This window comes from Bos grunniens, chromosome 14 (genome assembly GCF_055505025.1).
Source record: "Bos grunniens cultivar Pamir isolate PY7600 chromosome 14, Bosgru_T2T1.0, whole genome shotgun sequence".
In the NCBI taxonomy this organism is placed as follows: domain Eukaryota; kingdom Metazoa; phylum Chordata; class Mammalia; order Artiodactyla; family Bovidae; genus Bos; species Bos grunniens.
In genome coordinates this window covers 28,844,556-28,871,251 of record NC_141178.1, presented here as the reverse complement: position 1 = coordinate 28,871,251, position 26,696 = coordinate 28,844,556, and the positions used below count along the sequence as shown (strand labels likewise).

The 26,696-nt window shown below is 35.5% G+C and overlaps 1 long non-coding RNA gene across 2 annotated transcripts; it reads right to left on the bottom strand.

Moving 5' to 3' along the window:
- Window positions 1-26,363, bottom strand: LOC147359238 (uncharacterized). 2 transcript variants are annotated; one of them, XR_015140206.1, is made up of 2 exons: window positions 25,805-26,280; window positions 1-98 (listed from the first exon to the last, which is right to left on the bottom strand). It is a non-coding gene; the product is annotated as an uncharacterized LOC147359238 (long non-coding RNA). The 2 variants fall into 2 exon arrangements; XR_015140205.1 differs by lacking the exon at window positions 1-98 and adding an exon at window positions 18,589-22,090 and having other exon boundaries at window positions 25,805-26,363.
- Between the last annotated feature and the right edge of the window lie 333 nt (window positions 26,364-26,696).

Here is a 26,696-nt window from a genome sequence, read left to right as displayed (position 1 = left end):
TGGGGGAGCCTGGTGGGCTGCCGTCTATGGGGTCGTACAGAGTTGGACACAACTGAAGCGACTTAACAGCAGCAGCAGCAGCAGCAGCAGCAGCATACCTTAATAAGATGGTTTAAAAATTATTTTCATATTTATTTCACCAAGGCTGATTGCTTCTTGGAATATGAATTATCTTAGATGAATTTGTATCAATAGCTGCTATATAAAAATGTATAGTAACCACTCGTTATATATTTGTTAATTATAAGTTTAAGTTTGTTTAATATAATGAGCCATTCTCAAACAACTACTCAATCATCCATTGGTAGGCATAATATTGGAAATAAGAATTAAATGTCATTCTATGGGGGAAGCATTATTCCCAAGTGAAAAAGGAAAACAATCAGAGCCAAAAAAAAAAAAAAAAAAAGAAGCTAGGCTTTGTCTTTATCCTTTCATCATTACCCAGCTTGGTTTTTATTAAAACATCATAGCTTTGATTAAGAGTATTGTGTGGAATCACAGAAAGTGGAATCAAAATTTTAATCTATCATTAGATTAAAATCTAGTTACATGACTTTAACTTATAAGAGCCTCTGTTTATTCCTTGCTAAAATACAGAATTAATACCTACTAACAGCATTGCTTTTGTTAATTAAATAGGTTAGTCAATTTCTTATATGCTATTACAAAGTAATTTCTTAGTTACTATTATAAATTATCTCACTTTATAATAGTACTCTGGATTTTTTATGGTACCTATTCTTACATATTTTCTTTACTCAGCTAATACAACAACTGAATTAGGAAATGACCGACAAGGGGCTTCCCATGAAGCTCAGTGGTAAAGAATCTGCCCGCCAGTGCAGGAGACTCAGGAAATGTGGGTTTGATGCCTGGGTCGGAAGATCCCCTGGAGTAGGAAATGGTACCCCCTCCAGTATTCTTGCCTGGAAAATTCCTTGGAAATAAGATCCTGGCAGTCTATAGCCCATGAGGTCTCAAAGAGTTGTACACAAAACTGAGCACCTCCACAAGGGCTAATTTATTTGAAACACACATAGTGACTCTATAAAAAGCAGATTTTCCTTTTTCAGTATCTTCTGTTTTCAACAGCCTCCATATATATGTTATGTGTATCTTTGATGTTTGTGTATATTTGGCCCAAAATGACAAAGCCTCGGAAGATTAAACTTATATTGTTACAGGATGAAAAATATTGTAACATTTTTTATTGTGGCCATGATGGTATGGGAAGGGAGGAGGGACGAGGGTTCAGGATGGGTAACACATGTATACCTGTGGCGGATTCATTTCGATATTTGGCAAAACCAATACAATATTGTAAAGTTTTAAAATAAAATAAAATTTAAAAAAAATATGTATTACATATCCCAAAGTGATACCCAATAAACATCCCCATCTTCATACCAGGAAAAAATATAAGAAAGCAAAGAGAAAGATACAAATTTTATTTATGATTAAGCCTCATGTGGAGGTTACAATTATACTTGTCAGTCAAACTGACCTTCTAGATAAATCTCTGAATAAAATACATTCTGTCATTGTATAACTAAATGAAAGTAGCTTTCCCACTCTTCAGGATTAGAGGCCCTGTCCTGGGGGAAACTCATGCTCAAGGAAAAGATGGACATAACAGTGTTAATTAAGGATTAGTTTAAAATCATTTCCAAGTTTCCCTTGGTGAAATTAGTTAAAGGAGGTTAAAGTGAGAAGAGTTATAAGAGAATTCTTACTACCTGGGAAGAACCATTATGAAGAGAAACTAAATAATGCTCCCACAATCATTCCTCAGCTGCTTTTCCTGAACCTATTTGACTTGACCATTAAGACCATGACCACACCAAGATGAGGTTATTTGTCTTGCCTAACAGTATGAGCGGAGAAGGAAATGACAGCCCACTCCAGTGTTCTTGCCTGGAGAATCCCAGGGACGGGGGATCCTGGTGGGCTGCCATCAGTGGGGTCACACAGAGTCGGACATGACTGAAGTGACTTAGCAGCAGCAGCAGCAGCAGCAACAGTATGAGCCTGCTCCCACCTTCCTGATACTGCCTCTCCCAAAACAACTTCTCATTCTTTGAGAATGGTTAGCATTTTGCTGTCTGGGAATCTGAAATAGATATGAATAATGCACTAATTTGATTTCATGTCAAATCTACTCTGCTCTAAGGCTGAAAATGTATTCTCTATTCCATTTCTCATCTCAAGTTAAGTTTATTCAGACTACAACATAGCCTATTAGGAATTATACAATGAGTTTAAATGACTCCATTAAGAAGTTTAATAATAAGATACATAAGGCCATTCAATAATAAAATGTCAACACCATAGACATGCCATAAACTTGAATATACGCCCCTTAGCAATATGAACTTTACATGGAGGTATTAAAGTTCAAAGATTAAATCCTCCCACTAGTTAAATTTCAAATGAATTCAAGTCTGAAATAAAAATATTCTGCCTTAGTATGTTAACAATAGAAGGGAATTAAAATGTTCCAATTTGTTGCAGCACTTTGTCGTAGACAAAGTGGTTCTTCAACCTCAGGTGGTGGTTGAGTTCTGTCAGCTGCTTGGATATGAGGTATCTTTTGTTGGACCTATCACAGTTCCTTTAGAGACCCAAAAGTTGAATGAGATTAAGGCCAAGTCTTCAGGTACCTCATATTGTTATTTAATAGGGTAGAAATATTAGAGAGCTCACAACAATCAAGTTTAAAAGCAAGCTTATTACACTCTGAGAGGAATTAAGTTTGGGCAAAATTATGTTTTCAGAATGAGTCTCTGTGGGATGCCCAACACTGTATCAAAGATACAGAGATATCTGAGGGAGCAAGTGTCGATGAAGATTTTTGTTTTCAAGTGCATCTGTATATTAAATTGGCTAATGTTCTCTTCAGAATTAACAATATGTTCAGAATTAAAAATTAACTTGAGTTGAACTCACTGAGCAACAAGTGTTATTCAACTGTACATAGACTTTTATTTAGCTTTATGTGTTTCCTATATCTGGGCTAAAAATATACTCTTAGTTCCAAGAACCCTGCCTCCTAGAGAAGACTTTCAGGTGATATTCATTTATCATGTAATGAAGTAAACTGCTAGTAAACAGTAAACAGCTAGTAAACAGCATTTCAGTTCAGTTCAGTCACTGAGTCGTGTCAGACTCTTTGCAACCCCATGGACTGCAGCACGCCATGCTTCCTTGTCCATCACCAACTCCTGGAGCTTTCTCAAACTCATGTCCATCAAGTCAGTGATGCCATCCAACCATCTCATCCTCCGTCATCCCCTTCTTCTCCTGCCTTCAATCTTTCCCAGCATCAAGGTCTTTTCCAATGAGTCAGTCCTTCACATCAGGTGGCCAAAGTATTGGAGTTTCAGCTTCAGCATCAGTCCTTCCAATGAATATTCATGACTGATTTCCTTTAGGATTGACTTTAGTATTGATCTCCTTGTAGACCAAGGGACTCTAAAGAGTCTTCTCCAACACAGTTCAAAAGCATCGATTCTTCAGCGTTCAGCTTTCTTTATGGTCCAACTCTCACATCCATACATGACTACTGGAAAAACCATAGCTTTGACCAGAAGACCTTTGTTGGCAAAGTAATGACAGCATTTAGGAGAACATAACTAAAGCTAAAATTTAAAATCTGAATCTTAGGTCCATTCAATCTGCTTAGAACTGGTATTTCTGTCTTGTTCTCCTTCAAGAACTTCTTTTCTTTAGACTTTTATATTTTTGTAGGCAAACTTGCAAATCCACATGCATAAATGTTAACAGCTTGAAATTAAATAATCATTTTCCCCTACTCTTGATGTCATGATCAAGCTACATGCATTTAAGGTTAGTCTTTCTAAAGGATTCCTTTTCTTTTTACGCCTATTCAAATTTAAAGGAATGGATCTAAAGTTATCTACCTAAATCTCATGCTGATAATTTCTCAGTAGTGCTCTTAAACACAAGTAAAACTCATTAGCTCGGGAGGTCTAGAAAGACTGCACTATTTCAAAAATAAATCCATGCCTATCAGAAAAACATATCTGTGTAGAGACAAATAGCAGCCTTGCATTCTGAAGTTGTGTGCCTCTGAAACAGGCCCTCCAGACTGGTTCTTTGCTGGAGTTTCTGTTGGTAGTATATGCTGCTTGGACACTGCAGCAACCTACTTAAATTATCCAGAAATTTGCCAAGACTGGCCACACACCCTTCACTTCTGGTAAGGCCTAAAATTTACGACCTGTATTCAAGGTGACTCAGTGGATAGCCTTATTAGAAGTAGGAGTCAAAATACCGGGTGGCTCTTTTCTTTAGGTCAGAACAGTTTAAACTCAGATGGGAATACCAGACCACCTGACCAGCCTCTTGAGAAACCTATATGCAGGTTAGAAAGCAACAGTTAGAACTGGACATGAAACAACAGACTGGTTCCAAATAGGGAAAGGAGTTACGTCAAGGCTGTATATTGTCACCCCACTTACTTAACTTATATGCAGAGTACATCATGAGAAATGCTGGGCTGGAAGAAGAGCAAGCTGGAATCAAGATTGCCAGGAGAAATATCAATAACCTCAGATATGCAGATGACACCTCCCTTATGGCAGAAAGTGAAGAGGAACTCAAAAGCCTCTTGATGAAAGTGAAAGAGGACAGTGAAAAAGTTGGCTTAAAGCTCAACATTCAGAAAACGAAGATCATGGCATCTGGTTCTATCACTTCATGGGAAATAGATGGGGAAACAGTGGAAACAGTGTCAGACTTTCTTTTTTTGGGCTCCAAAACCAATGCAGATGGTGATTCCAGCCATGAAATTAAAAGACGCTTACTCCTTGGAAGAAAAGTTATGACGAACTTAGACAGCATATTAAAAAGCAGAGACATAACTTTGCCAACAAAGGTCCGTCTAGTCAAGGCTATGGTTTTTCCAGTGATCATGTATGGATGTGAGAGTTGGATGGTGAAGAAAGCTGAGTGTCGAAGAATTGATGCTTTTGAACTGTGGTGTTGGAGAAGACTCTTCCAAGACCCTCGGACTGCAAGGAGATCCAACCAGTCCATCCTAAAGGAGATCAGTCCTGGGTTTTCATTGGAAGTACTGATACTGAAGCTGAAACTCCAGTACTTTGGCCACCTCATGAGAAGAGTTGACTCATTGGAAAAGACCCTGATGCTGGGAGGGATTGGGGGCAGGAGGAGAAGGGGATGACAAGAGGATGAGATGGCTGGATGGCATCACCGACTTGATGCACGAGTTTGGGTGAACTCCAGGAGCTGGTAATGGACAGGGACACCTGGCGTGCTGCAATTGATGGGGTCGCAAAGAGTCGGACACGACTGAGCAACTGAACTGAACTGAATCACTGCAACAACCTGCTTAGCCATGCAGAAGCCTCTATAAACTACTAAGTTAAAAATGCCCTTTCCACATATTAACCAATGTTTATATACTCTGCCTAATCACAGGGCACTGACGTGTTATTTTGATCTGAAAGTCTATTCCATATTTTTTCTCGCCATTTTTGATGAATGTCCAAATGTTGAGAACTTTGTGGTGACACCCAAAATAGTCCTCTATTCTCTGACAGAGTTGAGAAATAAAGGAATAAAAGATGGTGATTCAAACGTTACTCTTGTTGCTAACAGTTTAATTGGCAGTGTTGCTTTGAAGGTCAAAATGGGTCTTCAAACTGAACCCCAGATCTGGAAGAGTCCACCCAGACACACAGAGGCAATGCTATGGTTGCAGGGAAGGGAGCCCCACATGGTGTAGGAGAGGTAGTCTTCTGGAGGACAAGGGGAAGCTATCCAGTAGAGACAAAGGTATAGCTGAACCGAGGATGTCCAGAACTGAAGATGTCCAGCTGACTTTTTACAAAAGGCAAATGAACCAACCTTTTCTTGAGTAAAATGAGGAAAATAAGGTGGAAAGTGAAAGGGAAGCAGCTGTGTAGGACTATTTTGTTACATATATTTGAGGAGAGTGATGAACAGTATTACTTAAAAGCTCACAAACTGGTGCATGTCCAAGCATCTTCAAGTTTTAGATGTCATTTAATGCAAAAAAAAAAAAAAAACTAAATATTTACTAATATACTAAATTGCTAAATATATAACAATCACTAATAATCATTAAAACTATGAACCATATTTTTAAAGAAAATTTATGTAAACAAGTTATGGGCTAATTTATTTGCATCAATTATACCTGTAAGTCAAAGCAAGTATTTGATAAAATTCAACCTTATACATTACATCTACAAGTGGATCCTAAATTATTTATACTGATTGGTTTAACTTACAGGAGATGCAGGGAGGATCTTTTTTTGAGAAATAGTGATTGTTTCCATAAATAAGAGTACTTTTATGATGAATGGTTAATTCCATTTGGGAAGAAATGGTTAGTTGCTTATCAGTCTTTCAAAACCTAAAAACTTTTCTATTGATATTTATTAAAGTTCAAAATTCTCCAAGCCAGGCTTCAGCAATACATGAACTGTGAACTTCAGATGTTCAAGCTGGTTTTAGAAAAGGCAGAGGAACCAGAGATCTAATTCCCAACATCCGCTGGATCATCAAAAAAGCAAGAGAGTTCCAGAAAAACATCTATTTCTGCTTCATTGACTATGCCAAAGCCTTTTACTGTGTGGATCACAATAAACTGTGGAAAATTCTAAAAGAGATGGGAATACCAGACCACCTGACCTGCCTCTTGAGAAACCTGTATGCAGGTCAGGAAGCAACAGTTAGAATTGGACATGGAACAACAGACTGGTTCCAAATAGGAAAAGGAGTACATCAAGGCTGTATATTGTCACCCTGCTTATTTAACTTATATGCAGAGTACATCATGAGAAACGCTGGGCTGGAAAAAGCACGAGCTGGAATCAAGATTGCCAGGAGAAATATCAATAACCTCAGATATGCAGATGACACCACCCTTATGGCAGAAAGTGAAGAAGAACTAAAGGGCCTCTTGATGAAGGTGAAAGAGGAGAGTGAAAAAGTTGGCTTAAAGCTCAACATTCAGAAAATGAAGATCATGGCATCCGGTCCCATCACTTCATGGCAAGTAGATGAGGAAACAGTGGACACAGTGTCAGACTTTACTTTTTTGGGCTCCAAAACCAATGCAGATGATGATTGCAGCCATGAAATTAAAAGATGCTTATTCCTTGGAAGGAAAGTTATGACCAACCTAGATAGCATATTCAAAAGCAGAGATATTATTTGCCAACAAAGGTCCGTCTAGTCAAGGCTATGGTTTTTCCAGTGGTCATGTATGGATACGAGAGTTGTAGTAAATGCTCTTTTTTTTTTTTTTTTGGTACTACTGCTGCCACATTCAAAATAATATCAATGAGCTCTGGGAAACATCATATTAAATGATTCATTGTATATACAGGTGCCCTGAAATAGAGTCATCCAAGGGACAATCCTTGAGTCCTTAGGAGTATTAGGAGTTTGGCTGACAGCAAACCCTATCCTATTTTTCAGTTACAGGAGGTGCACTGAAGCTTGTTATTTCTAAGTCATGCAGCTCATCAAATAGTGATAGCCAAAGTCAATCAAAGATTGAGCATTAACGTAATACTAATTTCAGTACATGGGTAGTTAATGCTGTATTTAGAGAAAGGGAAATGCTTATCTCAATTATTTCAATTCTGTTTACATAAAAGGATAATTTTATGAAGATGCTATGAGAATAGAAAGAATGTTTATGCAGTAAATGCAATGTTTACTATGAAGATGTTAGATATGTTGAAAGTTAATTTAGCAACAAAATATAGCTTCTATGAAAAATGTGTAGAAAGTTTCTTACTTTATATGACTTTAGGAGTGATGGGAAACCGCCTGGTCGCTAAACTATTTTTCTCATGAGAATTTTCCTGCCTGTGAAATTTCACTGCTAAAAATCATTGATTTACTTTTAACTTACTATTCTCTATTAAAATGGGATTGTTTCTTTATAAGATGGTACTTGAATAATACAGAAGGGAAACAAAAGAAAACCAAAACTTAAACTCTAATTCACACAAAGGTGCTCATTCAAAGAAAAGGCACATTCTAGGAAGTAGGTAATCTACTCTATTAGGGCACTGGAAAGAAATAAAGGAGAAAGACATTTCACTACATCCCTAATGTCTTGCATTAGCCTCACACTCTATTTATCCTCCACTTGAATTGATGCACTAGTGACATGTATTATAGTGGCTATTCTTCTTGACATATGGCTTTACTTCTATAAGGCTCATTGTTCTCCTCCTCTCTCCTTCCCCTCCTCTGTCTTTTTGTTTTGCTTGTTTTTGTTGTTGTTGCTTGTTCGTTTGTTTTGGCTGGGGCTTGTGGCATGTGGGATCTTAGTTCCCCAGCCAGGGACTGAACCCATTCCCCATGCATTGGGAGCATAGAGTCTTAACCACTGGACAGCCAAGAAGGACCTCCTTCTCCTTCTTTTTATTTGGGAAAGATGATGAACCTGGACCAGTCTCAAAGTATCATACACACACGTAAAAGTCTTTACTATGACTGTTCCAGTCTGAGATCTTCTTATCTTTTTTTTTTTTTTTTAATTTCAGTCTGTAGAAATAGAGTCTGATTTCTCTCTCCTTTATTACTCTCAAAATTGTAATATTAGGAATAATGTCTCATTTCTAAGACACCTTTCATTTAAAGACTCCCACACTGAACTACAACTTTCTCCTCATTGAGTGAACATGTCACAACCTCAGTAATCAGAATGTATAGTGTATCACTGTAACTGCTGCTTTATTAACTCATTTGGGCAGCGTTTATTTATTGAACAATGTATCAATAAGTGCCTTGCAAGGAAATAAACATTCTAGGTATTTTGTTCAGTCATAATTTTACAGAGGTAACTGTTTAGATAATACAGGAGCTGAAAAGACAAAGAGGAGATGGTGAAGTGCCATAAAGGACAGCAACTAGGAGGATAGTTAACATCCAGGATAGGAGAGACAGAGAAATGAAATAGTATTACTAGAACTCAAAAACCAGACCATCTGTAACAATATAGGAACTCCCAGGAAGGAGTTGCACAAGCAACCAGGTAAACAAAGAACACGCACCCACTGCAGAAAAATCAACTTGGGAGAGCTGAAGTAAGAGGAATACCCTGTCTTCTCCTCTCCTACTTCTCATTGTCAAACAGTCCCTTAACAGCTAAATAGTGCCTCACTGAGCAAAACAAAAAGAAACAAACAAAAAATCACTAGAAAATAGATTTTCAAGAGAACAATAAAGAATTGAAATTCAAGTAATAAAAAGTGGTTCAAATTTCAACTATGTACCAGGTACTCTTTTAAGTGTTAATAATAGGAATTCAGCAATAAACAAAATCAACTAATTCCGTGTCCTTGGGAGGATTATATGTAGTACTTAACACATACCAGTTACTCAAAATTACTGTAAATATACCAATATACTTTTAAAACACTAATACATTAAACCTTATAAAACTCTATGGGGTGAATATTACTGACTCTCCCACTGAGATGACAAATGGAAAGACAGGGAGGTTGAAGTTCTTCAGACAGGGAGGGTGAAGTTCTTCAGGCACAGAATCATAGAGCCAGGATTCTAACCAAGCATTCTGCGCTCAGGGTACCTTCTCCTTAATTCTAATTGATCTTTTCATGCTTATAGTTTCTACCCTTTCTTCATACCATATATAAAGATAACCATAACATTGAAGAAAATTTTAAAAATCTTACAAGGTTTACATATTAAAATTTAGAAAATTTCAAACACAGCATAAATTTATTACCCCCAATATAAATATCATTTCAAACATAGGTGGATGGCCATGCATCCATGCATTATTAATGTTGCACAAAAGCATACTGAATTTTATGAGCAATAAAATAGAGAACTTCTAGGGAATGTTTCTACACCTCAGTTTTTAGAATTTTCAGATGGTGAGAACAAAGAATCAGAACCAGGAAACAGTATTATAAATTAAATGTTACATGGAGAGAGGGGGTACCATAAGGGCAATGAGAACATTTGAATATAGACTATGAACTCAGCCTACTTTACAATTTCTCTATGGCTACACAAAATCAAAGAAAGCCAACAGAGGGATTTTCTAAATTACTGAGTGCAGCATTCCCATTGCTTGCTGCAAGGCACCAAAAGAATTCACCAGAAGAGTCTGTGCTATGACTTCCTTTGTAAATGTGTTGATGTGAATGCATTTTGATGGAGAATACATTGTATCTCTTTCCCCCTTAAGTATTCAGAGGATCAGAGATAACACTTGTGAAAGCATCATTTATAGTGCAGTATTTCACATAGAACAATAAAACAAACAAAAAATGTTTCTTCATAAAAGACTGAGACATTGTGATAGTAGCTTCTTTCCTCTTTCCATTGTTCTTACAAGAACACTTGCTGTGTCTTGTCCCAAGTGAGTGGTAAATCTCCTGGTTTAAAATTATACGGATGCAGGTCATAATGACTGACTACATGATCTTTGATTCTTTTTAACTTAAAAACAACTCCTAGAGTTTAAAACAATTGAAATGTGAACTGATGCCTGTGGAATCCCTGCTGCTCTTTGTGAATGATGTATGAAATGAAAATCTCTACCTAGTGCAGGGAATACTGACATCATGTAATTATAGCCATGCCGGCCAGCAGTCCATTTAGTCAGAATGGAAAAAGCATACCTGTTCTAAAAGTAATTCCGTCTGCATGAAGAATACTATATGATGAGAGCCTTAGGTATGCAGTGTAAACTTTTATTTTTCTAGTCTCATTGCTCAGCTACAAGGTTTATGTTAAAGTCATTCACATACCAAATTCTTTCTTATCCTAATTTCAAATAGGTATAATAATTAATTTCTTAAAATATTGAAATTCTAGTTATCTACCTACAGGTTGTTACACAAAAGAAATTTTCTACAACCTATTCAACTGTTTGCAGAACTCTCCTTTCATTAATAGTAAGAGCAAACTAAAGAGTAAAAAGAGAACAGAGGACTGACCATAATAACTGTGCTGAAACAAATGTGAGGCTTCATTTATTTTTCTAAAGATAAACAAGGTGGGTCTGCTATCCACAACCAAGAATTATTTACTGCAAATATTCTGCAAACACATTTTTAAGTATTTGACATATTTAAATATTCATTAAAATATGCACAAGTAAAATATTTCTCATAATTCTGTGGTAGAATTGAACTCTTCATGTTGGTGCATTACATATCCATGGTATAAATTAATGATACTGATAAGAAAAAAACAAAAATATATAGACTTTAAATACACAAATACATCTTTATAAGTAGCCATCCTTGGAGTCTTATGAATTTATTAAAATAATGTGATCACTGAACTTAATTTTGATATTGCCTTCAGACTTGTGAGACTCATAGGACTTAATACATTTTTTAGCACAGGAAAATCATGCAACTTTTTAATAATATATTTAGGTAAGGGTCACTAAACATTGGCGAGATTACAAAAGTCAACATCAGGGAGTGTGTCTTTTATTAGCTTTAAAACTTCATAGCAAATTAATTTATGACGTTTCACCTTTAATTATCCACTGAAGTACTCTGACTTTTATATTGCCGGTGCAAAGAATCCATAAGCCACATTTCTGCTCCCATTTGGTCAGGCTCATATAGAATGGGTACAAAAGGGAAGAGAAAAAGCTAGAGGGAGAATAGACTCTCTGTTTTCTACCCATTGACTTTTCTCTATTTGCTTTCTATTTTGATTCACAACTGTGACACACAGTGGACAATTTGTTCCAGTAAGAATGTGATTCCTTTTCTTAAAACGTCAATAAAACCATCCTTATCATATACTTTCAGAGATGCCAGCATTCATGGAAGACTGAATGAGATTAAGAGTTGATGTGTTAATATATAAAATGTTTGGTCCCATCCATGGGTCCCTCTGCTGGCTTTGAGAAGACAGTACCAGCTGAGTGGTACCTTCTTATTAGGTGTCTGAGTTCTAGCCTTATGTTGCTTCTGCTCTAATCTTTTAAGTTTTAATTATCCCCATCTTCTCTTTGTCCCACCAGACAACCTCCATGTACTTCATATTTCTTTTTAATGCCTTGTCTTCAATGATAATTGTGAACTATTCTCCCATCCTTGTACCTTTTGGCAATTCTTCCCATTAGGTAGAGTTTACTTCCCCTCCTGCTGGATGAGTTGGCACTGCAACATGCCTTGACCAATAGCATGGGACAGGAATGAAGCCTGGCGACTTTATACTTGCTCATTTGAAGTTTTGCACTACCATGTAAGAAGTACAACTACGCTGTTTTGAGAGAAGCAGACCCTGACATTTCAGCTACCCTGAGATGTCAGAGACATTCTGAGCTGTTAGGATTGATTAGCTCAAGCTGTGCTCCCAGATATATGAAGTTGTATGAATTATCTAAGTTGGACCATTTGGAATAGAAGAACAGACCAGATGATCCCTGGAAACCAACAGAATCATGAGAAAAAATAAATCATGATTGTTTTAAGTCATTAGGTAAAGGAGTAATTGGTTACATATTAGTATATAATTGATAAAGCCTTTTTAGTACTTTAAGAACTAACTTTTATGATAAATGTCTGTTAAAACAACTGTTATGTGGTTTCTGTCTCCTGGTTGGACCATAACAGATTCAAACATAAATACTGAAACCAATAAAATAACTTGTTCAGAATGAGCTTATACGGTTTGCCAATGTTTTCTACATGCTAAACTGGCATTTAAAAAATAATTTTAATTATAAGCCATCAAGAAAATTAATTATAACAGGAATCTGATTTTCAGAAAAATTTAAAGAATTCATTAAACAGGATAATGATGGGATAGGCTATAGCTACTTTTGAAGAAACAGCAAATTTTACAAAAGGAAATGTTTGGTATATAACTACATAGTTACTATTTGTCATCTTAAAACTACTGTACAGGTCCCTGATGATATATTAAACAGAATCACATTCAGGTCACTTTATATACTGTCTTCAGATGAAGACCTTAAAGCTAATACTATGCTACTGTAGAAAGTAACTATTATGAGGTATTAAGAGCATTCTTGGTTGTAGGGTAAAATACTATGTCAGTGTGAGGTGCCATGAATGAATAATAGTTATGGCAGTGAGTGTAATTCGTGCAAGTTAATGGATGGGTTTAAAATCCTGAGTTTTAAGTTTGGCTTATGCAAAGTGATCAATGAGAAAAGATATTAGGAAGTCTGTAATACTAAAAAGCCATATAACAGGAACATTTTACTTTTCAAAGCATTTCAACAGAGAAGCTTATGATATTGAAGGAGATTGTCTTCCATAGGAAGATTTGAGCAGGATTTAGCATAATTTTCTTAGGATCAGGTACTTCTATGACCATCAAGACATAGAAAACATATTGCCAGGAAACACATAATATCAATTTATGCCTGTCAGAGCATTCTATCAAGGCAGGATTTTAGTACATCAAGATGGATAGAAGACCACCGAATCTGCAAGTATAAGCAGTGTTTGAGCATGCAAAAATGTGGAAGGAGTGAATCTCCAAATTTTACCCTCAAGAACCTTTAACAAGTCCTATAACAGCAATGGTATATGGTGTTGCATTCTTTCTTTTTCCTTTTAGTGAATTTTCACTAATACCCTCAGGTGAAAAAGCTGAAACAACATCGTCCTGCTATGATTTTAACCTATACATTTCATATAAAAGCAATTTATACTCTTGTTTGAATATATGTAACATTTGAAATAAAGTTTCATGTATATTTGTCTCTGCAACATCCTAAAACTGGGAACACTATGATTTTCCTCTGGTAAGCATACAAAAAGTGTGTGTGTGTGTGTGTGTGTGTGTGTTGTAGTTAGAAATAAATAGCTGATAAACAGAAGGAAGTAACTCCCACTTCTGCAAAATAGTATTGAAAGAAATGTGTATGCAGGTAGACACTGTATAATACACAGAGAGACAATAAAGCTAGTCAAATCATAGCTCTCTGTATGCCTGTTTGAGTAAAAGTTCCACACATGAAAAAGAAAAAAGTGTGTAGCAAGCAATCTGTATTTTCGTGAAAGGTACTGGGTTAATAACATTTATATACTCTCTGCCAGGCATTGTTCTAAATTCTTTATATACATCAAGTGAATCAGTCCTCACAACATTATTATTTACTATAATTTTATAGATGAAGAAACAATTAAATAGTAATATCACTACTCAAAGCATATAGCTAATAAATGGTGCAGACAGGATTTATGTATACATAACCAAGTTTTGTATATACTTACTGTAACTATGGTTCAAATTATGCTACTTTTGCTAAAACTTGGGAGATTGAGAAAGTTTTGCCATCAAAATAATAAATCAAATTATATAAAAGATGTTCTGCAATGCTTAACTTGCATAACAAGTCAATAAAAACCTATTTGCTTAAGTTCATTGTAAAAGGAGAATGGTGACTACCAAAGGAAGAACTGGCATTTTCCACATGTATTAAACAGTACACATTTATATAAATAACATAGAAAGAAGACATTTACAGTGAATACATATTGTCTCTGACATTGTAGGGCAAGCACTCTATAACTCAGTAATTTTCCACATTGTCGGCCTGGGCTTCCTAAGGTAAAAACTAGACAATAAACAGTTCCAGATTATTATCCTTCTGGTGTGCATGCACCATTCTTAGATACTGCCAGTTCAAAGCAACCCAATGAGGCTTTAATTCAAAAGTGGCCAACATGAAGTTGTAGCTGCATATTCTAGCAAGCATGTGGGAGAGGTGTAACTATCTCAGGGTGGAAGAGGTGGTTTATTTACTATTTTGCTATGGTTTGAAACTTCAGTTATTCTTAAGTGTTTGATATTTGCATAAATTCTTTGGCATATATAGGATTGGTTAACATTTTAAAATCTTCTTCTCATCAGATAGATTCCCAAGGATTACTTACTATGGGAATACTAAAGTACATGGGATATTTAAATATTTTCATAAATGTCATCAATTTACACAACTCTGATTGGCTTTGAATGTCTTACATACTGCCTTACTTTCAAAAGCATTGATTATCATTAAAAAATGTCAATCTGATGGGTGAAAACTGCTACCTTACACTTAATGCTTTTTAAATTTGTTTATATTTGCATTCATATTTTATTATCCATGTGTATTTTTAGTCTTATGTTGATGTCCTTTAAGCATCTGGATTGTATTTTAACTTTTTTCTCATTTAGATTTGCAAGCTATAAATATATCAAATATATTAACTCTTGTTTCATATTGGTTAAAGTTATGTTTTTATTTCAGAAAAAAATTATAATTACATGTGCTGATGATAATAATTTTGATTAGTGTTTTACTTTTCATGTAGAAGATTCCCTGACAGTGGAGAAATAACTTTGGTTATTCATACTTTATTTGTTAAAAGTGCTTATTTTGTTCAAACCTTAAACAATGGTTTCAGAATTCAAAGAGAAAGGCCAGAATATGCAAAAAAAAAAATAAAGATTAGGTACTGAAAGCTTACTCTTACATATATGTAAGTGCAAATGATGTAGGTTAAAGTATAAAAACATGATTTTATTGATTAATTCACAAATATGTATTAAGTACTATGTATGCTCAGTTTTTTACTGGCAACATGAAAGATACAAGTGAATTACAATGAAATTTTTCTTAAGGCACTTGTACTTGGTAAATGAATAATAGTTTAAAATAAATAATAGTTTTAAAAATATTATTTGAAAATGTCTATATTGTTTTATTACCATAAAACATGCAATTAGTGAAATCAATGTCAGTTTTTTTTTTTTTTAAGTGGGCTTTCTTTTCTCAGAAATGTTGCTACAGTTCTTTCTACTCAAGAAATGTATCAACAATTCTAACAAGGGGAATTACATGGAATTCCTGAAACAGGAAGAACAAACAAAAAGAAAAAAACAATGGAAACATAATGAAGTATCTTGTGCAGATGGATAAAAAGAAGTCTGCTCAGAGGAAGTACTGAATTCTAAATAATAAAACTTAATTCTTACAATACAGTCTGGTTCACATGGGCTGGAACTAATAAACAATGACCTGATTAAAAGAGAGAGATGTGTGACGTTGGGTGTTCCATGAGAAATGTTTATTAGCACCAGATGAGTATCTGAGGAATATCACATTGAAGTCTGTCGAAGGTGATGTGGGAAATCTTGGAATCGAAAAGTTAGGTAAAGGAATCAGTGATACTCTTTTTCTCAGAATTGAGACAAAGTAATTTGCTGTCTTGATTATAACTCTCAAATTTTACTAGTCAGAATGTACAAACTAAAAATAAATGAATCTGACAGTTTGATCAAGATGTGGATTATGCTAGAGAAGCACAAATGTGGAAAACTGTGGCTAATAAGCATTCTAAATGTAGATCAAACAATACATGCATTTTCTTTGCCTTTTTGTTAGTTATAATAATAGTTTTATCTTCTTTCCCTGTGAAAAACAGGAAAGGACATTTCCTTCATATTGTCTAATAAACGTAACTGGGATCATAAATTTTACAGTGGCTAGAGTAGGTGTTTTGAAGTGTTTTGTGCGTTTTTATGAAAATCTCAAGGGCTGCACATTTATTCTCCTTACAAAGTTTTAAAATCTAATAGTAATTTGGCATGCTGTACTTTTGTATGGGCAAGAGAATGTAGGGAAAGGATCATCTACAATTTGGCATGTTTATCAGGTAGGGTCCAGATTGAAATTGATGCTATAGGGCTATAACAATGCAAACTATTATGCAACAATGATGAACAAAAATGTCTGGTATATTGTATGCTATTTATAAGAGGAAAATGAAATCGCTTTGTGACTGCATACTTAAGAAATAACTTTGAAGCAAAGTTATTTTGCTTCAAAGTGAAGCAAAGTAAAATGAGTAAAAAAAGTGAAGACTTGTAAAATGAGTTTTCTTTAGTTGTCCATCAATTAACACACATCATTATAAAGAATAAAACTACTAATCTTAATTCTGAATTTCACTTACGTTAAATATATTCTAAATTTTCTGTACATTCCCTCCAAGAAGCAAGCATCCAAATTTTCATTTTATTCTACTATATATATTTTTTCTTTGATTACTAGATAATTTATCCATTTTTTCCATGCAATAAAAAATCTGAATAACTGATGCACAACAAATGAAAGATTTCAATTTTTTGGAATATTTAAATCTATACCAAAAATAACAAATACAGAAGATGAGTAACAAATCAACTTTTAAAAAGTTTAGCAATAAATACCCTTCTTCTAAACTTCCAATCATAACAACCACTTGACACCTAATTATGTCTTACCTTATTTTCAGTCAATTGCCAAATATTCTGAGTAGTTACTCTACAAAAATGACCATGTGAACATAAACACAAGGTAAAAATTGTTTACCATTTACTTTTATTTCCTTCAGATGATCATTCTCCATCAAAGTACATGTTGTAAACATTTTATTTTTCCCCACACAGGAACTAAACAACTGCTATATCCCACAGTAGAAACTAAAATATTTGTTTTATAACAAGACAAATAAGGAGTCACAGGGTCTTAAATACAAATATTGGTATACATGTGGGTTAGACAGTTCTTGTCAGTTAATACGATGGATTTTGGCCAGGTAAAATGAAACATGTGCTTTTGGTAAAGAACTAATTGTTTTGAAATTTATTTTATTTTTATATTTTAATATAAATTTATTTAATTGGAGGCTAATTACCTTACAATTTATAGGCAGCAAGTTAGAATTCAGAGACTCAATCTATTCGATCAACTAGAATATATTCAAACTAAAATTGTAATGTTACTTTTTATTCCCAGAAATAGTGGTTATTTACTTTTTAACATACTTTTATCTTTTGTGTTACTGTTTAAGAAATCAAATCAAAGAATATTACCTTCTAGGTATGAGTGTATTTTGTTTTAAAAATGTAACAAAAGTATATTGTTCTATCTAGCATGTATTAACTTCTTAAATGTGCTGTTAAATTTCCCTCTTATGATTTAACTATGGTTATAAATAATTTTGGTTACATCCTGCACCATAACAAACAAGCCTAAGATGTAATGGCTTAAAATATGTGCTGAGAAAATACCCACAGCCTGTGGCCTTTGTTGTAAACCTGCAAGTTAAGCATGATTTTCATACTTTTAAAGGTTTGTAAGGCCAGGGACCATATGTGGACCACAAGTCCTAAAACATTTAATATATGACCCTTTGCAAAAATGGTTGTCAATATCTAGCTTAAACAAACCACCATTTTGTTATGTTACAATCCAAATGGGGCTCAGCTGATTGAGTCACTTATCTTGCTTCAGGTATCTCAAGTGGTTGCAGTATCTCAAATGGGAACTGGGATTAAAGCTGAAGCTGGTTAATTATAATCTTGTACTTCTCCAAGTGGCTTTTCTCTCTAGGTGATACCTCATCATCCAGGACCTCTCTACATGAGTAGCCTGAATTTCCCGCCTGATGTCTTGCAGCCACAAGAGTATAGAAGAGGAAGCTACCTTAATAATATATATATTTTTTGTGGGGTGGGGATGGTTGGAGACCTTCCCTGTACTCCTTTTTTTTTTTACTTTGTTGGTCATTTATTTTAAATACAGCAGTATGTACATGTCAATCCCAAACTCTCTAACTACTCCTCACCCACACCCTTCACCCCCTAATAACCACAATTTCATTTTCTAGGTCTGTTGAGTCTGTTTCTGTTTTGTAAATAAGTTGATTTGTATCATTTTCTTTTTTAGATTCTGCATTTAAGCAGTATCATGTGGTATTCCTTTCTTTGACTTCTCTCAGTATGACAATCTCTAGGTCCATCCACGTTGCTGCAGATAGCACTGTTTCATTCTTTTTAATGGCTGAGTAATATTCCATTGTATGTATGTACCACCTCTTTATCCATTCCTCTTTCAATGGACATTTAGGTTGCTTCCATGTCTTGGCTACTGTAAACAATGCTGCAATGAACACTGGGGTGCATGTATCCTTTTGGACCATGTATTTCTCCAGATATATGCCCACGAGTGAGATTGCTAGATTATCTGGCAGCTCTCTAGTTTTGTAAGGAACCTCCATACTGTTCTCCACAGTAGTTCTACTAATTTACATTCTCACCAACAGTGAAGGAGAGCTCCATTCTCTCCACTCTCTCTCTTCAGCATTTATTGTTTGTGGATTTTTTGATAACAGCCATACTATGGCAACCCACTCCAGTACTCTTGCCTGGAAACTCCCATGGATGGAGGAGCCTGGTAGGCTGCAGTCCATGGGGTCACTAAGAGTCCGGCACGACTGAGCAACTTCACTTTCACTTTCATGCATTGGAAAAGGAAATGGCAACCCGCTCTAGTATTCTTGACTGGAGAATCCCAGGGACAGAGGAGCCTAGTGGGCTGCCGTCTATGGGACTGCACAGAGTTGGACACGACTGAAGTGACTTAGCAGCAGCAGCAGCATACTGACTGATGTGAGGTGTTATCTCATTGTACTTTTCATTTCCATTTCTCTAGTAATTAGCAATGTTGACCATCTCTTCATGTGTCTCTTGGCCATTTGTGGGTCTTCTTTGCAGAAATGTCTATATAGGTCTTCTACCATCTTCTGATTGGGTTGTTCGTTTTGATGATATAAAGCAGCTTGAGATATTTGTAAATTTTGGAGACTAGTCTCTTGCAGGTCACATCGTCTGCAAATATTTTATTCTATTCTGACTTGATGCTCTTCTTAATGCCTGGGCTAAGAACTTTCAGAATGCCACTTCCTCTCCATTCTATTTATCAAATTAGTCACAATTCTAGCCTGAATTCAAGTGGAAAGACATTAAGTCCCACCTCCCAATTTATAGAATATCATCTGCCTATTGTGAGGGTCAGACATTTTGAAACCATCCACCTCTAGGACTTAACAATTTATTTCCTTCCATGTGCCAAGTATACCCATTCCCTTGTGTGTGTGCATGTGTGAGTGCTCAGTCATGTTGAACTCTTTGTGATCTCATGGACTGTAGCCCACCATGGTTCTCCGTCCATGGGATTCTCCAGGCAAGAATGCTGGAGTAGGTTGCAATTTCCTCCTTCAAGGGATTTTCCTGACCCAGGGATTGAACCCGTGTCTCCTGTGTCTCCTGCACTGGTAGGCCTACTCTTTACCACTGAGCCACCTGGGAAGCCCCTAGACCCCCAAAAGTATCGTCCCTTTACAGTATCAGCTTCAACTCTAGAAATCCCTACTTTAAAACAGGAACAGTGTAGATGAGGGTCCTCTGGTGTGATTTGTTTTACCTCCTTGGATACTGACATTTTTGAGCTAGGGACTTTGAAATAGGGACAGGTTTTCTGTACTCCATTCACTCAACACACAACAGTGAATGGGACAAATAATCCATAGCAGGCTCTCACTCTGGATGTAAGCAGAAAGTAGGAGAAAGAGAGGAATAAGCATCCCAAAGCCATTTGGATACATATATATATTTCCTTGATTAGAACTTCCACTTCCTTTGAAGTGGCTCCCCACAGATGTTGGCTCCAATCTCCAGCCCTTACTTTGTCCTCAGAGTTAACTTCACTTTTGTCTAAGAAATGAGGCAAGTTGCAGCTCATTAACTTCAGCCTGCATCCTGCTTATAGATTTGGTCCCAGGGCAACTTTTGCCATTATGAACTTCATTTATTCCTTTCAGTATAAGGTGGTATAATTCCTTTAACAACAAGTGTCAAATTACAATAAAATTATTTAGATTAAAAATACCATTCATTTCTTCCAAAAGTGAAACCTTCGCCACCATTTTCTCCTGTGAGGCTATTGGGGTAAAGCATCCTTAAGGTACTTAGAAATCGTATTTTTGATCAAGAGACTTTTATATCTAGGGGAAAATGTTTAGAAATAACATTTGTTTTGATGTTTAACAGAGGTTTACAGTAATCCTTGATTTAAAATTTATCTCAAGGTTGAGTTTTACCGGCAATGGCCTAGATTTGACCTTTGCTCTGAGTCTATTGCCTATTTCCATTCTTTTTGGTCTTCTATAAAAACTGAAATGAATACAAAGTTTTATTTTTGAAGTCAGAACATCCTTGCTTCTTTATGTTTCCTCTCAGTTATCTTGACAAATTGAGAAGTTCCTTTTTAGCTCATCTGGCTTCTCCTATACTTTATCATCAACAGATTTTTGTTTTAAACGAAACAAAACCATAAAACAGCTTACATTCTTAACATTCTGCCTCGATATCTCATTAACCAGATCAACAAGTTTTTTAGATTTCCTTTCATCTTTCATGATCCCTTCATTGACTGCTTTGTTTACTATAACTTAGGCCCCTTTCTTTTCAGCTCAAATAATTTCCTTCTTTCCTTCAATCCTAAATCTTATCAAGGAGCTTCCAGTTTCTACCCACCATGTTATCCTCAAATGAATGACACACACTGTAAGATTTTTTGTGTATGTGTGTGTGTGATAGCAATATGTTATTTCACTTCAATATTGTCAAGTAACAGGTAACTTTAAATTTGGTGGTTCATTCAACAACCATTTTACTCTATTCTATGATTCTGTGGGTTGGCCAGAATAAGCTAGTATAGATTGTTCTATCTGTCTGGCTTGAGTTCTCTTAAGCAGGTATAATCAGATAGTGGCTGGGCTGTATGTTGCTTCTGTACTATTCTTTTTGGTCTCTCTCTGTTGTAGCTAATCTTCCAAGACCTCATCATATGCTTTTTCTAGCAGGACAACTTGGACTTCTTGGCAGCTTAGGACTCTATGATGGAGACCTTAGGCTGCTAGGTCTTTTTAATGACTGGGTCAGAAACCATCACAAGTAGTTCAGATTCAAGGAGAGCAGAATTTCCTCTTCTCATGGTAGACAGTGAAGGGAATGGTGGATAGGTTTCACATTGTCTTTGGAAGTCAGCTAACCCATATAAGGGGTGTTGTGTGTCTTTAAAGTCAAGTTAAACTGTTGAAAAGCAGGGTTGTAGTCTATTTTACTATTTTTATTTCCATTTTAAAGAATAAAAAAATACGCTGGCTTACCCATCTTCTTCCATGCCATAAAGAGAAACAGGATACTAGAAATAAAGTGAGGCAATGTATAAATCAGAGTATTTTTGTCAGTTTGCACCATTTTAAGAGATCACTTTAGTCTAACTGGAACATTTAACTGCCATCTAGAAATTTGCAACAACACTGGAGTTTGTAACAGCTTTGGTTATATATTCTATCCTTATTCCATGGGAGGACTGTAGGCTGTATGAGTGATATAATAAATTTGTCTTGAAAACTTAAAACCCAGAATACTGGAAAACAAGTAAGAGCATTCAATACCACAAATGATAAAAATAGTAAAACTGAAATTTTTGGAGGATTTGGTGTCCAGAATTAGCAACATCTTAAAATGCACCGTCTAAGATCCTGGCCCCTCACCCTGACAGTTACACAAAGTAGACACTGAAAAGTCCAGTACTACTGAATTTTCAACATTGTGCAAATGGGGCAATATGGCTCATATAGATAGCAATCACAGCTATCTTTTATAACAGATCGCAATTTGCTTAACCGCTCAACCTAGACATAAATTCTAGCAGCAACATTTAATGTTCAATTACTGCATCTCTTTTATTGATATTGAAAACAGCACTTCGTTTCTCTTTGGAGGATTATATTTGCATTATTTTGTGAACATTTGGAAAAGAGTAGACCAACAAGTTAAATAATGTACTTTTATTCTATGCCTTTCAGGAGAAGGAAATTCAGACTTCTTGTTAATATTTTTAATCATGTTGATATCTCACGTATAAATGTTACTCAGATATATTGCTGTACCATATATTATTACCAAGGTGCTGGTTTCAATAAAAATCAAATTATAAGTTCTCGGAATTTGAGTTGATGCCTAGAATTAGGAAGTTTTATGCAACTGCATATGAAAATTATGCATAACTGCCAACTCTAGGTTACGTAATACCTTTTGAAACTTCCTGAATTATTGAATTGAATATTCTCTCTCAACATCCCTCACTGTAGTGAAAACACCTGTACAATGATTTTATATTCAGGCAATATTCCAGGTATGTTACCATTCTTAAGGTAAAAAATGTGTGAATTTATTTTAGAAATTGAGTAAAACACCTATTAATATAATCTCCACTTGGGTAATTACCATATGAAGAGTGTGTGTACCTTTTTTTTCTTTTTTCCAGCTCTTCTAATTTATTATGGTTGCATATTTGTATAGGTCCTAGAAGACACAGAAACTCACTCATTAGATTCCTTGCAATCTGTTAGTGTTAGTCTATGTAAAATTTACACGCCTTGCATGGAATTGATCACTGAATATATTAACTCTCTCTAGATTAGAGCAGATCAATTTTAGTACAGAGATCATTCTGTATTTTCCAAATAATTGCATTTGGTTGAATATATAAACTAAGCTTCAGAGACATATTTTTCTGAACTCTAATATGCAATAGTGCAGATGCACAGTAAACCTTGGAGTATCATACAAGCAAACTGGCTCCTGAGCAACAACAGAGCAAATGGTGACTTCTGCACTCAAAGGAGACAAGCAGATGGTGAATAATTCAGAGAGACTCAAAATATTCCAAACTTTGAAAATTGTGCAAATAAATCACAAGCACAATACAAAGAGAGGTTGGCTGGTTTGGACTGTTATAACACAGTTCAAATAACTTCATGTGTGAAGAGACCCAACTTTAATCCAGATGGATCCATGAATCACTAAAATTATAGGTGATTTAAATATCTCCTTAATCTTGTGGAAGTTCAATACACTTTACAGTATGCTGAAAAATACTATGGCTTATGATTTCATGTTACCCCCTGGTTCCAGTTCTACTCTTCCCTTACTCACTGTTGCCAAGTCTCATTCCCTGCCTAGTACTAATTCAAATATGGAACATACAATTTTCACATGATGTCTCTTATAAACTATTTAAAAAATATAGATGTATTTATGTTACACCCAAATTGCATAAAATACTCAAGGTCTATGGGAAAATAGCACTACAATACAAATACCAAATAAGGTTAAGTTAAATGTTCGATTTTTCCTATGCTTGTTTACACACCACCTAGAATTCTCCTGGGTGCCATCTCTCTCTTATGATACATTTCACACTTATCCCTTTTTATCTGCTCCTATCACTTGATATTCCGAAGACATTAAGATGACTAAAAGGAAGACAACTTTAAAAAAATGTGTAAAATCTGTGAAAAAAATTATCCATGTAATAATGATAGCCTGGGGACAAGATCTAAGGTGTTATTCTTTGCTAAAATCAAGTTGAATTACTTAACCTATTTAAATATTAAAATATTTCAAAAATAAAATTGAAAATATGCATATAAAATACCAAAATAAATCATAATCCAACACTGATGTATAACTATAGTTAACATTTTAGTGTATTCCCTCCTAGTCATTTGATATATGATTGTCTATCCACTCAGAAATAACTAACATTAAAACTTATTTCTTTTACAATAATTTTTACTTGCATATTTGACACTATGCAGGCAAAGAGCAACATATTAATCTATAAAGATTATATCTGAGTGGACCTAACTCTAAGAGAATATGAAAAGAGGCTTGGTGAAAAATAACAGTAGATGGTTTATTATTCAGGCTTATTAAATACATAAAATCTGATAATTCAAGTAACTCATGAGCTTTAGAATAAATGGATAATTACTTATATTTCTTGGTAATTAAATTGACACTCCTGTTAATAACTAATAAGTACCTTTTTAATATCCACAGTCTCTAAATGCAAATATGTCAATTATTTTTGGCTGGTGATAGAACAAAAGAGTGTTTATTGTTCTTTTTTAAACAATCATCAGACACATGAAAATATGCCACTTGTAATTAATAAGGAAATGGCTCAAGAAAAAATCTATTTTTCTGGGAAAATATCTCAAAAATGTCTCAACAAACTAAAATAGTGAAAGAATGACTTTTTCTTCCTAAAATCAGGAACATGACAAAATGTCTTCCATCACCACTTCTATTCAGGACGATACATGAGGTTCTAGCCAGAGCAAGTAGCCAATGAGGCAAGATTAAAAAAAAAAAAAAAAGTCCACGTTTAAAACTGTTTTATTAACAGATAGTATGAACATGGATAAAGAAAATCTTAAGAATTACACACACACAAAAAAAATCTATGAAAACTAATGAGCTAAATAAAGACTCAGAATAAAGATCAACATACAAAAACCAAATGTATTTCCATACACCAGCAATAAATAACCCCTTAAAAAAAAACATAAAAAATTAAATTAAGAAACTAAGTATATGCATTGTAACAAAAATACTTAGAATTATAGTTGACAAAAGAAGTGGAAAAAGAGACACACACAAAACCACAAAATTTTGAGGTAATTAAAAAAAAAAATTACCGAAAAAGTTTGTGTCCACTCTTTTATAAGCTCATGGTAATTAAGTCTAAGCAGAATATTTCAAAAGTTACAAAATATTACTAAGATACGTAAAGCAAAAGATACAAAACGTAAAAAACAGCCTTAAAAAAAAAAATGAACTTTCACTGCCTGACTTCAAAAGTCAGTATAAAAGAGAGGTATGGCATTAGCAACAATGGCAGTGTAGGTAACTCTCGGGGCTCATTTTTCCACAAAAACAGGGGGAGGAGAATGAGCAAAAAGTGTCAAACAACTTGTGGGAACTCTGGAAAACAGTGGGAGGTTTACAGGAACCAAGTGAACGCCATATCAAATAAAAGCCACCGGATGCCCCGACTCACCAGCGGTCTCGAAAAAAGGCAGCCCAGGTTCCCAGCGTGCGGCCAGGCTCCACGAAGAGCAGAGCAGACCTTCTCGTGAAACTGCATCAGTTTTTCTAGAAGTTGCCTGAAGAACTGCTCTCTTAGAGCGAAACTGGAACTCTCTTGAGAAGAAAAGTTTCTATGTAGCGGGCGTCCTCGAAACATTGAAAGACAAGTGAAAAACCTCTCTGCGACCTGGGACAAAGATTCCCGGCAAAGAAAACAGGAAACTTGAATAACTGAGAGGAAAAAGCTGAAGATAGTGTTTCTTTCGGTGAAGCAGGTTATGAGAAATCGCCCGCACACAAGGGTTTAAAAGCCACGCACAGACCCAGGACTAGGCGCATGCTCAGACAAGACCTGGGGGAGAACTCGGGAGCTTTCATCCGGCCGGATCTTCCCGCTCAAGGCGGAAAACTTCGTGCTGCTGACTGGAGCGGTAAGCGGCCTTGTAAAGCATCAGAACAACTTAGTAGAGCCAATCTGCTAGGACAGAAGGAAATGGCAACCCACTCCAGTGTTCTTGCCTGGAGAATCCCAGGGACGGGGGAGCCTGGTGGGCTGCCCTCTATGGGGTCTCACAGAGTCAGACACGACTGAAGTGACTTAGCAGTAGCAGCAGCAGCTAGGACAGAAAGGTGTGTATTTTCTTACTTTTTGTTCCAGGCATTTAAGGAACTTCTGTTAACACGGCAACTTGTAGCTGTTGCAGAGTTTTCTTTTGTTCCAGGCTCCACTCAAAACTAGCTGCTTTTTGGCTTAGTCAGAAGATGCACTAGAGTAGCAGTCCTGAATGAGGATTATATTGCCTCAAAATTCTGAGACCCACAAGTCCGTTTTGTTCTGTTGTTTTTCTTTTCTCTCTCTCTCT